Source organism: Capricornis sumatraensis, chromosome 12 (assembly GCF_032405125.1).
Source record: "Capricornis sumatraensis isolate serow.1 chromosome 12, serow.2, whole genome shotgun sequence".
Lineage (NCBI taxonomy): Eukaryota > Metazoa > Chordata > Mammalia > Artiodactyla > Bovidae > Capricornis > Capricornis sumatraensis.
The window spans coordinates 88984043-88998767 of NC_091080.1; positions in this window are offsets into that span (position 1 = coordinate 88984043).

The following is a 14725-nucleotide window of genomic DNA, read 5'->3' on the forward strand; positions in this document are numbered from 1 at the left end:
ACAAGGTCTTAGTGAGTAGAAAGGGTAGAGGGTGAGAGTTACACCAGCTCTAATGAGACCTTCTCCTTACAACAAAATCAGATCTGAAAAGTTTTGCTTTATTTAGTATCATTCCTCTCTTCCTTACATTCCTTTCCAAGAATATTGTGTCCCAAAGTTGGTCTTTCAGACCGGGAACAAAATTGAAAGGGAAAAATAAAGATAAAAAGGGTTAGGAAGGAAATTTGCAAGGAAGAAATATGATGGCATGGCGTGAAGAAACATTTTACACCAAGACCTTATAAAGGAATTATATGGTTATATGATGGGCAGTCATACCATATATTGAAGACTTTAAAACTTTATTTTAAAAGGTTTAAAAGACTAATGAAAATGGGAGGATTAGGGTAAAACTGTAAAGCATATTTCATAATAAATTAATTTGAGCTGATAAAATAGGACAGTGCATTCAAGAGATAAACAACTTGGAAGGTAATCAAATGAAGAGCTTTATTTTCCAGAAGCATCATTCTGAATTTGTTTTAAGGGTAGAATTTAGCACTATAGGACACTGTAAGTTAAGAATATGGGCAGAAGGAGGACTATAACACACTAGCTTGAAAATAAAACCTTAGGATAGAAGAAACAATATTTTAATTTACCTTTAAAAAAAGCATTGTTTGGGGAGAGAGATTAACTAGAGAAGTAAATACAAGAGAATAGTAATGAATCAGTATTTAATGTATACGAGTTTTTAAAATCAGATAATACTTTCACTTATTTCATTTGGAGAGGAAATTATTTTGAATGTGCTTATTATTTTTAATAATAAAATACTTAATAAGAGCATGGTCATGTTTCAGAACAAAACTCAATAGAAGCAGGAACAGCTATAAAATTTAAAATGACACCAAAAAATCCCTCAGTAACCAAGATAAAGAATATTTTAATGAAGATTTCAGTTCAGTTCAGTTCAGTCGCTCAGTCATGTCTGACTCTTTGCGACCCCATGAATCACAGCACGCCAGGCCTCCCTGTCCATCACCAACTCCCGGAGTTCATTCAGATTCACGTCCATCGAGTCAGTGATGCCATCTAGCCATCTCATCCTCTGTCGTCCCCTTCTCCTCCTGCCCCCAATATCTCCCAGCATCAAAGACTTTTCCAATTAGTCAACTCTTTGCATGAGGTGGCCAAAGTACTGGAGTTTCAGCTTTAGCATCATTCCTTCCAAAGAAATCCCAGGGCTGATCTCCTTCAGAATGGACTGGTTGGATCTCCTTGCAGTCCAAGGGACCCTCAAGAGTCTTCTCCAACACCACAGTTCAAAAGCATCAATTTTTCAGCGCTCAGCCTTCTTCACAGTCCAATTCTCACATCCATACATGACTACTGGAAAAACCATAGCCTTGACTAGACGGACCTTAGTTGGCAAAATAATGTCTCTGCTTTTGATATGCTATCTAGGTTGATCATAACTTTTCTTCCAAGGAGTAAGTGTCTTTTAATTTAATGGCTGCAGTCACCATCTGCAGTGATTTTGGAGCCCCCCAAAATAAAGTCTGACACTGTTTCCACTGTTTCCCTGTCTATTTCCCACGAAGTGATGGGATCGGAGGCCATGATCTTAGTTTTCTGAATGTAGAGCTTTAAGCCAGCTTTTCCACTCTCCTCTTTCACTTTCATCAAGAGGTTTTTTAGTTCTTCTTCACTTTCTGCCATAAGGGTGGTGTCATCTGCATATCTGAGGTTATTGATATTTCTCCCAGCAATCTTGATTCCAGCTTGTGTTTCTTCCAGTCCAGCGTTTCTCATGATGTACTCTGCATTTAAGTTAAATAAGGAGGGTGACAATATACAGCCTTGATGTACTCCTTTTCCTATTTGGAACCAGTCTGTTGTTCCATGTCCAGTTCGAACTGTTGCTTCCTGACCTGCATACAGATTTCTCAAGAGGCAGGTCAGGTGGTCTGGTATTCCCATCTCTTTCAGAATTTTCCACAGTTTATTGTGATCCACACAGTCCAAGGCTTTGGCATAGTCAATAAAGCAGAAATAGATGTTTTTCTGGAACTGTCTTGCCTTTTCCATGATTCAGAGGATGTTGGCAATTTGATCTCTGGTTCTTCTGCCTTTTCTAAAACCAGCTTGAACATCAGGAAGTTCACGATTCACGTATTGCTGAAGCCTGGCTTGGAGAATTTTGAGCATTACTTTACTAGCGTGAGATGAGTGCAATTGTGCGGCAGTTTGAGCATTCTTTGGCATTGCCTTTCTTTGGGATTGGAATGAAAACTGGCCTTTTCCAGTCCTGTGGCCACTGCTGAGTTTTCCAAATGTGCTGGCATATTGAGTGCAGCACTTTCACAGCATCATCCTTCAGGATTTGAAATAGCTCTATTGGGATTCCATCACCTCCACTAGCTTTGTTTGTAGTGATGCCTTCTAAAGACCTCTTGACTTCACATTTCAGGATGTCTGGCTCTAGATTAGTGATCACATCATCATGATTATCTGGGTTGTGAAGATCTTTTTTGTATAGTTCTTCTGTGTATTCTTGCCACCTCTTCTTAACATCTTCTGCTTCTGTTAGGTCCATACAATTTTTGTCCTTTATCGAGCCCATCTTTGCATGAAATTTTCCCTTAGTGTATCTAATTTTCTTGAAGAGATCTCTAGTCTTTCCCATTCTGTTCTTTTCCCCAATTTATTTGCACTGATCGCTGAAAAAGGCTTTCTTATCTCTTCTTGCTATTCTTTGGAATTCTGCATTCAGATGCTTATATCTTTCCTTTTCTCCTTTGCTTTTCACTTCTCTTCTTTTCACAGCTATTTGTAAGGCCTCCCCAGACAGCCATTTTGCTTTTTTTGCATTTCTTTCCCACGGGGATGGTCTTGATCCCTGTCTCCTGTACAATGTCATGAACCTCATTCCATAGTTCATCAGGCACTCTATCTATCAGATCTAGGCCCTTAAATCTATTTCTCACTTCCACTGTATAATCATAAGGGATTTGATTTAGGTACCATACCTGAATGGTCTAGCGGTTTTCCCTACTTTCTTCAATTTAAGTCTGAATTTGGTAATAAAGAGTTCATGATCTGAGCCACAGTCAGCTCCCGGTCTTGTTTTCACTGACTGTATAGAGCTTCTCCATCTTTGGCTGCAAAGAATATAATAGCAAAAGCTAAATTTAATGAAAAATATCCATGATGAACTAAATATAAAATTTGCATAAACACAGGCCAATATGAATATATTATTTCCTTCTGACTTCTTTTAAATATTACACTCCCCTGTTTAAGGAGTACAGCTGATTTCATTTAGTTTGCTTGCTTTCATTTTTGCTTTTTTTTAAACAGCAAGCTGAATTTGTGTTCTGTGAGTGATTGACAGAAAAGATTGTGAAATTCTTATACTGGATTTTGGAAAGTACAGAAAATGCCCAGTTGTGGATACAAGAAGCAAGATGCAGTATCAATACAAATATATGAAATGGTTTTGTTATTATTTTTGTTTTAATAGTAATATACTTGATCTAAATGAAGGCTATGAAAAATAAAATTATGTTTTTAAAATAACCTTTCAGATTAATACTACCGAAGACTCTACACATGGACATCACCAGATGATCAGTACTGAAATCAGATTGATTATATTCTTTGCAGCAAGGATGGAGAAGCTTTATAGAGTCAGCAAAAACAAGACTGGGAGCTGACTGGCTCAGATCATGAACTCCTTACTGACAAATTCAGACTTAAATTGAAGTAAGTAAGGAAAACCACTAGACCATTAAGTATGAAGTGTGAAGTGAAGTCGCTCAGTCATGTCTGAGTCTTTGTGACACCATGAACTGTAGCCGATTAGGCTCCTCTGTCCATGGAATTTTCCAGGCAAGAGTACTGGAGTGGGTTGCCATTTCCTTCTCCAGGGGATCTTCCAGACCCAGGGATCGAACCCAGGTCTCCTGCACTGCAGGTAGATGCTTTACCATCTGAGCCACCAGGGAAGCCCCAGACCATACAGGTATGACCTAAATCAAATCCTTGACAATTATACAGTAGAAGTGACAAATAGATTCAAGGAGTTACATCTGAGAGCCAGAGTGCCTGAAGAAATATGGACAGAGGTTCATGACATTATACAGGAGACAAGGATCAAGACCATCCTCAAGAAAAAGAAATGCAAAAAGGCAAAATGGCTGTCTGAGGAGGCCTTACAATAGCTGTGAAAAGAAGAGAAGTGAAAAGCAAAGGAGAAATGGAAAGATATACCCATTTGAATGCAGAGTTCCAAAGAATAGCAAGAAAAGATAAGAAAGCCTTCCTCAGTGATCAATGCAAAGAAATAGAGGGAAACAATAGAATAGGAAAGACTAGAGATCTCTTCAAGAAAATCAGAGATACCAAGGGAGCATTCATGCAAAGATGGGCTCGATAAAGGACAGGAATGGTCTGGACCTAACAAAAGCAGAAGATATTAAAAAGAGGTGGCAACAATACACAGAACTATACAAAAAAGATCCTCATGACCCAGATAACCATGATGGTATGATCACTCACCTAAAGTGAAACATCCTAGAATGTGAAGTCAAGTGGGACTTTGGAAGCATCTCTACGAACAAAGCTAGTGGAGGTGATGGAATTCCAGTTGAGCTATTTCAAATCCTGAAAGATGATGCTGTGAAAGTGCTACACTAAATATTCCAGCAAATTTGGGAAACTCAGCAGGACTGGAAAAGGCCAGTTTTCATTCCAATCCCGAAGAAAAGCAATGCCACAGAATGCTCAAGCTACCGCACAATTGCACTCATCTCACACACTAGCAAAGTAATGCTTAAAATCCTCCAAGCCAGGCTTCAACAGTACATAAACCATGAACTTCCAGATGTTCAAGCTGGTTTTAGAACAGGCAGAGGAACCAGAGATCAAATTGCCAACATCCATGGATCATGGAAAAAGCAAGAGAGTTCCAGAAAAATGTCTATTTCTGCTTTATTGACTGTGCCAAAGCCTTTGACTTTGTGGACCACAACAAACTGGAAAATTCTTCAAGAGATGGGAATACCAGACCACCTGATCTGTTTCCTGAGAAATCTGTATGCACATCAAGAAGCAACAGTTAGAACTGGACATGTAACAAGAGACTAGGTCCATATTGGGAAAGGAGTATGTCAAGGCTGTATACTGTCACCCTGCTTATTTAACTTATATGTAGAGTACATCACGAGAAATGCTGGACGGGATGAAGCATAAGCTGGAATCAAGATTGCTGGGAGAAATATCAATAACCTCAGATATGTAGATAATACCACCCTTATGGCTGAAAGGCAAGAAGAACTGAAGAGCCTCTTAATGAAAGTGAAAAAGTTGGCTTAAAATTCAACATTCAGAAAACTAAGATCATGGCACCTGGTCTCATCAATTCATGGCAAGTAGATAGGGAAACAATGGAAACAGTGAGAGACTTTACTTTTTTGGTCTCCAAAATCACTGCAGATGTTGACTGCAGCCATGAAATTAAAAGACACTTGCTCCTTGGAAGAAAAGCTATGATCAACCTAGACACCATATTTAAAAGCAGAGACATTACTTTACCATCAAAGGTCCATCTTTTCAAAGATATGTTTTTTTCCCAGTAGTCATATGTGGATATGAGAGTGGGACTGTAAAGAAAGCTGAGTGTCAAAGAATTAATGCTTTTGAACTGTAATGTTAGAGAAGACTGTTGACAGTCCCTTGGACAGCAAGGAGATCCAACCAGTCCATCCTAAAGGAAATCAGTCCTGAATATTCATTGCAAGGACTGATGCTAAAGCTGAAACTCCAATACTTTGGCCACCTGATGCAAAGAACTGACTCATTTGAAAAGACCCTATGCTGGGAAAGAATGAAGGTGGGAGGAGAAGGGGATGACAGAGGATGAGATGGTTGGATGGCATCACTGACTCAGTGGACATGAGTTTGAGCAAGCTCTGGGAGTTGGTAATGGACAGGGAAGCCTGGTGTGCTGCAGTCCATGGGGTTGCAAAGAGTCAGACATGAACGAGCAACTGAACTGACTGGCTCCTGATTAACAGAGTATTTAGGGAAATATCATTCTATTTAATTTAAGAACATATGAATCATTGGTTGTAGACACTGAAATATAATCAGATATAAAGGTACTAAAAAATGAAAACAAAATATACTAATCATAAACTAATCATTCAAGGATGGTTTCATGTATCCTAAAAGGATTGAATATTTTGTAGGATATGTAGCAGTTCTTTTCTCTTCATTAGCATTAAGGCATTATCAGCTTTCTCCTATTGAAGCAGAGATCAGCGAAATAAGTTGAAGCTTAGTCTCAGGAAATCTCACGAAGAAATTCACTAGCTTACATGGAAACAGAGCAGTTTGGTGAAAGATCTGAGAAATATGACTCAAGCATTCTTACTTTCCTAACTACTGGTATTGTATACAACTGTGTGATCTTTCAGTCCTTGCTTTAGCAGATTCTTAAAATCAAACCTGTGAACAACCTAAAGTGCCATTAACATTTTTCCTATTCAAAATGTTGTCCCAGACCAACAGAATCATCACCACCTGAAGACTGGTAGAAATGTTGTCTCTCAGGCTTTTCCCTAAACCTCCTAAATCGGAATTTGTATTTTAATGTAAACCCCCAGAAAGTTTGTTTTGGTGTCTGTTTGAACCAAACATTGTTTAGGTAGTATTGTATTAAATACATCCTGGAAACTAAGAATTGAAGTCCATACATAAGCTGTGCATATGGGCTTGCCTGTGTGGTTCTACTACTACAGCAATGTGTGCAATTTTTTCCCATAATGCATTCCTAAGCTTTACAAATGATTACTGTGCCAATAATAAGTAAGATAAAACTGGTTTCCATCATCAGAGAAAATGAGCGCATGGTAATAGGTCTACTTAATTCATGATGTTTCACTGTTTGCCTTAAAGAATGGAAAACAACTTGCCAGCTGTCCATTTTTTTAGTGTTTCTGATGACAATCAATATTGGGTGAAAATTAAATGTATAAAAAAATAAATCTATTTACACCAAACACAAAGAAAAAAAAAACAGACTTAACAAAATATTCTTCAGAGACTTGATTAAAATTGGACATATTAAATATTGTGATAAAAGATTTAATTGCTATTGCTGTGAGGGTTACTAACCCAATGTTATAACAATTCAAATATTTGTCTATCTGCATCAGTTCATTTTAATTGAAAAGACCATAATGAGACAGAAGTTGCTCTATTCAACTCAAAGTGAAACAAATACCAAAATTAGTAGAGAATTATGATGATAATGGTACGGAAAGTATTACTCACTCAAAAGACATGTTCACGTTCAATTGTCGTTAGTGAGACTGGAATAATAGCAAAATTCCTTCACTAAAAGTAAATCACAGTATATATTTCATGTTAATCCTTGAATTATAGAGCCATTTGCATTGTAATATAATGTAATTATTTTTCTTCTATAGTTGATTAATTAATTGACCAGCATGTACAAATACCTTTACCACTTTTATATAGATTCCTTGAGAGTCAAACACAGTGACAATTAAGTTATTGACTAGATGATTAAAGGAAGCCTGAACTATAAAGCAGTTTTATTGACAAGATAAATCTGTGACTAAAATAAGAATTCTACCACAAGATGAACAGAGTTAATTCAACAATTCAAAAACCATTATTGATTTCCTTTTGATGCCAAGCACAGTAATAAGTGTGGGTCTAAAAAGATTAGTCAAGCTCTACTTTAAGGAAACTGCAATTTCTCACTTGTCCTGTCATCAAGGTCTATGCTTCTATACCAGGCCCTTCAACACCATTACTCCTTTTAAGAACATTTTATTTTAGTTAATTTAGTGAAGATGTAAATTCAGTAATCAATAACTCGTCCCAAGGTGAAGATGTGTTTAGGGAAGATGTTTAACCAATTAGAAGAAAAAGAAACCCATTCAATTGGCTGTAAGAAACAGACCTGTACAGTAAGGATTTCAATTAATATGCTTTTGAATTTTTTATGTTGGTTTGTATTGAATTAATTTGGTCTGATACTTTGTTAGCCTTTTTTTTTTTTAAATGGAGGATATACTGAACACTCTCCTAACACATGCAAACCACTTTTAAAATACTTTTAATTAAATTTTTATTTTATATTGGAGTATGACTGATTTACAATGTTGTGATAATTTCAGGTGGACAGCAAAGGGACTCAGCCATACATATACATGCAGAACTTTTTTATATGTTTATTTTATTTGTTCATCTTACAGGAGACAATCACAGAAGCAAAATATCATATGTATCTTTTTCTACTCAGTGATTTTTGAACAACATAAGATGTGGATTCTTTACTCCAAGCTAAAAGTTACTGATGTAAGCCTGAGAGTTATCACAGAATTGCTTTCAATGCTGCTCTGTCTTATTGCATCATACTTGCTCTTGTTCTATGGGTAGCTCTGGTCTGGGCAGAGCACCGAAGAATTGATGCTTTTGAACTGTGGTGTTGGAGAAGACCCTTGAGAGTCCCTTGAGATCCAACCAGTCCATCCTAAAGGAGATCAGTCCTGGGTGTTCATTGGAAAGACTGATGTTGAAGCTGAAACTCCAATACTTTGGTCACCTGATACGAAGAGTTGACTCATTGGAAAAGACCCTGACACTGACTGGGAAAGATTGAGGGCAGGAGGAGAAGGGGATGACAGAGAATGAGATGGTTGGATGGCATCTCCGACTCAATGGACATGAGTTTGGGTGAACTCCGGGAGTTGATGATGGACAGGAAGGCCTGGAGTGTTGCAGTTCATGGGGTCGCAAAGAGCTGGACCCAACTGAGTGACTGAACTGAACTGAACCAAACTGAACTGGTCTGGGTATAGAGGTCTACATTTTTTCTTTTACAAAAATATCATTTACATTGTAGATGTAGCAACTTGTCTTGCTGGTACAGATGGGAAATGAACTGAATTCTGCTTTTCTGGAAAGCTGCTTGCAAAAGAAACTTTCAAGAATCATATGCCATCTGCAGCAACATGGATGGACCTGGAGATTGTCATACTGATTGAAGTCAGACAGAGAAAGACAAACATCTTGTGTTACCTCTTATATGTGGAATCTTAAGAAATGGTACAAATGAACTTATTTACAATACAGAAATAGAGTCACAGATGTAGAAATCAAACTTTTCTGTTACTGGGGGGGGCGGGGAAAGGGAAGGGATAAATAGGGAGATTGGAATTGACATGAACACACTGTTATATATAAAACAGGGGCTTTCCAGGTAGTACTAGTGGTAAAGAATACAGTCCATAGTGTCACAAACAACCTGCCGTGACTGAAGCAACTTAGCATGCATGCATACAAAAATAAAGTAACCAGTAAGGATTTAATATATAGCACAGAGAACTCAGCTCAATACTCTGGTGTGACCTATGTGTGAAAAGAATCTAAAAAAGAGTGGATGTATACATATCTATGACTGATTCACTTTACTGTACACTTAAAACTAACACAACATTGTAAGTCAATTATTGCTGGTTAGTCACTCAGTTATTACCAACTCTGTGTACCCCACGGGCTGTAGCTTGCCAGACTCCTCTCTCCATGGGATTTCCCAGACAAGAATACTAGGATGGGTTGCCATTTCTTTGACTGCTGCTAAGTCACTTCAGTCGTGTCCGACTCTGTGCGACCCCATAGACAGCAGCCCACCAGGCTCCCCTGTCCGTGGGATTCTCCAGGCAAGAACACTGGAGTGGGTTGCCATTTCCTTCTCCAATGCATGAAAGTGAAAAGTGAAAGTGAAGTCGCTCAGTCGTGTCTGACCCTCAGTGACCCCATGGACTGCAGCCTACCAGGCTCCTCCGTCCATGGGATTTTCCAGGCAAGAGTACTGGAGTGGGGTGCCATTTGACTACACTCCAATAAAAGTTAATTTTGAAAAAAAGCAAATATGGTTATATACATTTCAAAAAATTGCAAAGATTGAAAAAGTAAACATGACTAATTTTCATAAAAGACATTTTCCTAATATTTATTGAGAAATCAATTAAACTGAGGATTGGCTAGGTGAGGTTGAATGAATATTAAGGCAAAACAGGAAATCCACAAGTTCTGCTCACATCACCTATATTTGCCTAATAATGTCTCCAGGCCACTTCACTGTATAGACTAAACCCACCCTTACCTCATGTAATTTGAAATATTACAAATAATCTCAGTGGTGGAGGTATCATACAGTGTTTTATGTCCCTTCCCCATGGCTCAGCAGTAAAGAATCTCCTGGCAATGCAGGAGACCACGGTTTGATCCATGGGTGGGGAAGATCCCCTGAAGAAGAAAATGGCAACCCCACTCCAGGATTCTTGCCTGGAGAATCCAATGGGCAGAGGAGCCTGGTGGGCTGCAGTCCATGGGGTAACAAAGAATCGGACACAACTGACTGACTGATACTTTCACTTTCATAATATATACACACACACACACACATATATATATATACTTAATACATACAAAATAGAAGCTTATTCTTATTTGAAGAAACTGTATCTTCTTTATTTAGGACATTCATATTTATTTATGTATTTTCAATTTATATTGAAGTATAGTTTATTTGCAGTACCGTGTTACTTTCTGTTGCACAACAAAGTTAATCAGTTATTTATATACATATATATACACTTGATGAAAGTGAAAGAGGAGAGTGAAAAAGTTGGCTTAAAACTCAACATTCAGAAAACTAAGATCATGGCAACCGCTCCCATCACTTCATGGCAAATAGATGGGGAAACAGTGGAAACAGTGGCTTACTTTATTTTGGGGGGCTCCAAAATCACTGCAGATGGTGATTACAGCCATGAAATTAAAAGACACTTACTCCTTGGAGGAAAGTTATGACCAGCCTAGACAGCATATTCAAAAGCAGAGACATTACTTTGTCAACAAAGGTCCGTCTAATCAAGGCTATGGTTTTTCCAGTGGTCATGTATGGATGTGAGAGTTGGACTGTGAAGAAAGCTGAGCGCTAAAGAATTGATGCTTTTGAACTGTGGTGTTGGAGAAGACTCTTGAGAGTCCCTTGGACTGCAAGGAGATCCAACCAGTCCATCCTAAAGGATATCAGTCCTGAATATTTATTCATTGGAGGGATTCATGTTGAAGCTGAAACTCCAGTACTTTGGCCGCCTGATGCTAAGAACTGACTCATTTGAAAAGACCCTGATGCTTGGAAAGATTGAGGGCAGGAGGAGAAGGGGATGACAGAGGATGAGATGGATGGATGGTATCACCGACTCAAAGGACATGGGTTTGGATAAACTCCAGGAGTTGGTGATGGACAGGGAGGTTTGGCGTGCTGTGGTTCACTGGGTCCCAAAGAGTCGGACACGACTGAGCAAGTGAACTGAACTGATACACTCTTTTTAGATTATTTTCCAATATAGGTCATTAGAGAGTACTGAGTAGAGTTCCCTGTGCTACACAATAGGTCCGTATTAGTTATCTATTTTGTATATAGTAGTATATGTCAATTACAATCTCCCAATTTATTTAATGCCAATTGCTTGGAATTATTTTTCCAGTCCACAGTATTGTAGAAAATGTATTAAGAAGTTGTATATAATATTTTAATGAGCTGTATATATGTTTTGCCATCCACAAAAATATAATAATATTTACTGTATCTGAAAAATATGAAGACTTTGAAACTGAAACTTAAGCCAATAATCTGTAGAGAATTCATGGTCTAGTGTAGGGACTGGATAAGCCTCCTTCCTGAGTTGTAGTGGTCTGGTTTCTGAGCAATCATCAATTGATAAGCACAGAGAATGCAGGGTAAAGCAAAACGTGTGAGGAGAGGAATAATTTTATAGCACTGTGGCATGGGTTGATAATTATAAACGTTTTTTACAATGTGATGCTGTTTTAGGAAAAAGTATATATCATAGAGCCTAACAGCCTTTCCATTTTAGCGTTCAATCTCTCTAATACTGGGCAGGTTACCAGGTCACAATTCTGTGATATTCAAATAAATTTTATAAGCAGCTGGGGAATAGTTCATTCCTGGTTGCTCTCATATTTGATGGTATCCGTTTATGATTAAAAATGGAGGATAATAAATTATTTTGATTTAGTAGTCATGCGTTTAAAGTGCCTGATTTATTGTAGTATTTTAGACCCACAGAATAACTTCTCTTGATTTTCCTTAAATCTCTTCCCAGAGGAAAAGAAATTTAGTAAGAGTTGGAAGTGGACATTGGCCCTGGAGAGAGGCTTCTGTTTTCCAGGATGTTAGCCTGATGCCAGACTCTGCTAACCTGGGTGGTCAGTTTAATGTGGACATTTTTCTAGGGAAGTCGACCGAAGCCACTAAACATATTTGCTCCATGAGCTAAACCACAATAAAACAGAGGTCTCCTGTGTACAGCTTTCCTCACTCTTTGAATACACTTCATTCTTATTTTATTTCCATCAGAAACAAATGCCCCTCAGAAAGTTTCTCTTTGAAGTTTAAATGCAGTGTGTAAGTATGTGAGTGCATGTGTATCTAAAATGCAATTACATGCAAGCATCTGATTCAATGATGAAATGACCATTTCTGCAGGACTGTGAAGAGTTTTTCGAGAGTTGGAGCGTTCCAAACCCCCAGATCCCAGCTGGATCGCCCACCTATAGTAACTATGAATGCATGAAATGGGGAAAAAAAATCGTGTCAAAAATGAGTAATCATCAGATTCATAGACAGATAAAACTGCTCTAGATTTTATTTGGAAACAAGGGTTTAGTTTTTATGGCTTTCTGTCAGTTTTTGCGATTCAACATCATTTGAGAGATTACAGAATCCTGTCTTTCCTGTTTCTGCATTTTTCTTCTTTCACTGATATTAATCCCTGTCACCCATCAAAAGAGAAAGGGCTACCGAGTGCCAGACCAGGAGCCTTTCAGTTCACACGGTTGGAAGGCTGCAGCCTTGATCCACTGGCTAGTCTCTGCTTTTGTATTACTGCTGGCTGCCTAAGAAGCAAAAGAGTGCCTATAAGTACATCCTCTGTTCTGTTCAAAGGCAAAAACGACTTTCTCAAAATTAGTAATCTATACCCACCACTGGGCTTCCCAGATGACTCAGTGGTAAAGAATCCACCTGCCAATGCAGGAGGCACGGGTTCCACCCCTGAGTCGGGAAGATCCCCAGAGAGGGGAATGGCAACCCATGCCAGTATTCTTGCCTGGGAAATCCCACGGACAGAGGAGCCTGGTGGGCTACAGTCCATGGGGTCACAAAAGAATCAGATGCTACAGAGCAGGCAGACACACATGCACACACCAGGAGTTTTCTACATAACTCTGGGGGGCAAATGCTAAAGTGAAGCATTACCTGAGCGTCTAACATTCCAGGTAACCTGGGCAGATGTTTGTGTGTGTGGCTCTCTCTATATGTGTGTGTATATTTTCAACTACACATAATCCTTGAATATGTTATTCAAGAAAGTTTATGGTGAAAATGAAAAAGGTGTCTTTTATTTTTACTTAAAACCAAACTTTTTGTCCAACCCTATATACATATATATAAATATAAGCATATATATATAATACTTTCACTTTTCATATATATACATATATACATAAAACACTTTATTTCTCTAAGCACAGATGATATATTTGAGTTTGTATTCAGTTCAGTTCAGTTGCTCAGTCGTGTCCGACTCTTTGCGACCCCATGAACCACAGCATGCCAGGCCTCCCTGTCCATCATCAACTCCCAGAGTCTACCCAAACCCATGTCCATTGAGTCGGTGATGATATCCAATCATCTCATCCTATGCATGAATCTGAATTCAGGATCAATACTATATTAACTTATTCTGTGAAATCAGAAAAGTGTGCTCTCAGCTGCCTTATAGTCTAAATAGGAAAAAATATCATGATGGTCCCCAGACAGTACAAAAAGGGGAAACTGCTCTGAAGCTGAGCCATGATGGGAAGGAAATGAGAATTATTCTGCTTGCAGAATTAGGTATACACATCAGCAGAATTTTAGGTAGTGATGATTAACGAGAGGTGATTTAAAAACCCAGGTGTAAATCTAATTTAAGAACTATAGAATAAATTGTGATGACTGTCTTGCTTAGAATGAGATTTGAAACTTATATTTTATTAATTAAACAAGTATCATTTTTAATAACTGTAAGTAAAATATAGGCTCACAAACAGCTTTTGAAATGGTATTTTATTCAATAGGTTGTGAACAAATGCATTTATATATCCCAACTTATACATATACAGTATTAAAGAATTAGATTCATATTTATATCATTTCACTTCAAAATAAATGTCAAAAGGAAGATTTAATAGACTAGAAAGCTAAAATCAATTTTCAAATAATTACATTATCTACAACACAGTAAATCAAATTGTAAAACCTTCCAATCAGTGTATTTTCTCATAACAAAGAACACAATCTCCTTTCTTAAGGTTTTTGACCTACTAGGGGCAGAGCATATCATTTGTATCCACCTCTGATGCAGTCAGCACGTTGTAACTGGTAGTTTTGGAGTGAGGGACCAAATCAATTCCTGGTCAATAGAAAGTGACTCCATTGGCAGTTAAGGCACATTCTCCTTAAAGCTGCTCTGGGCAGAGGCAGTTTCATTATCCCAGACTATGGAGAAATTGACCTGAGTGCCATTGCCTAACAGTCAGAGCTCCGATCGCTGTATTGCCTTCCTCA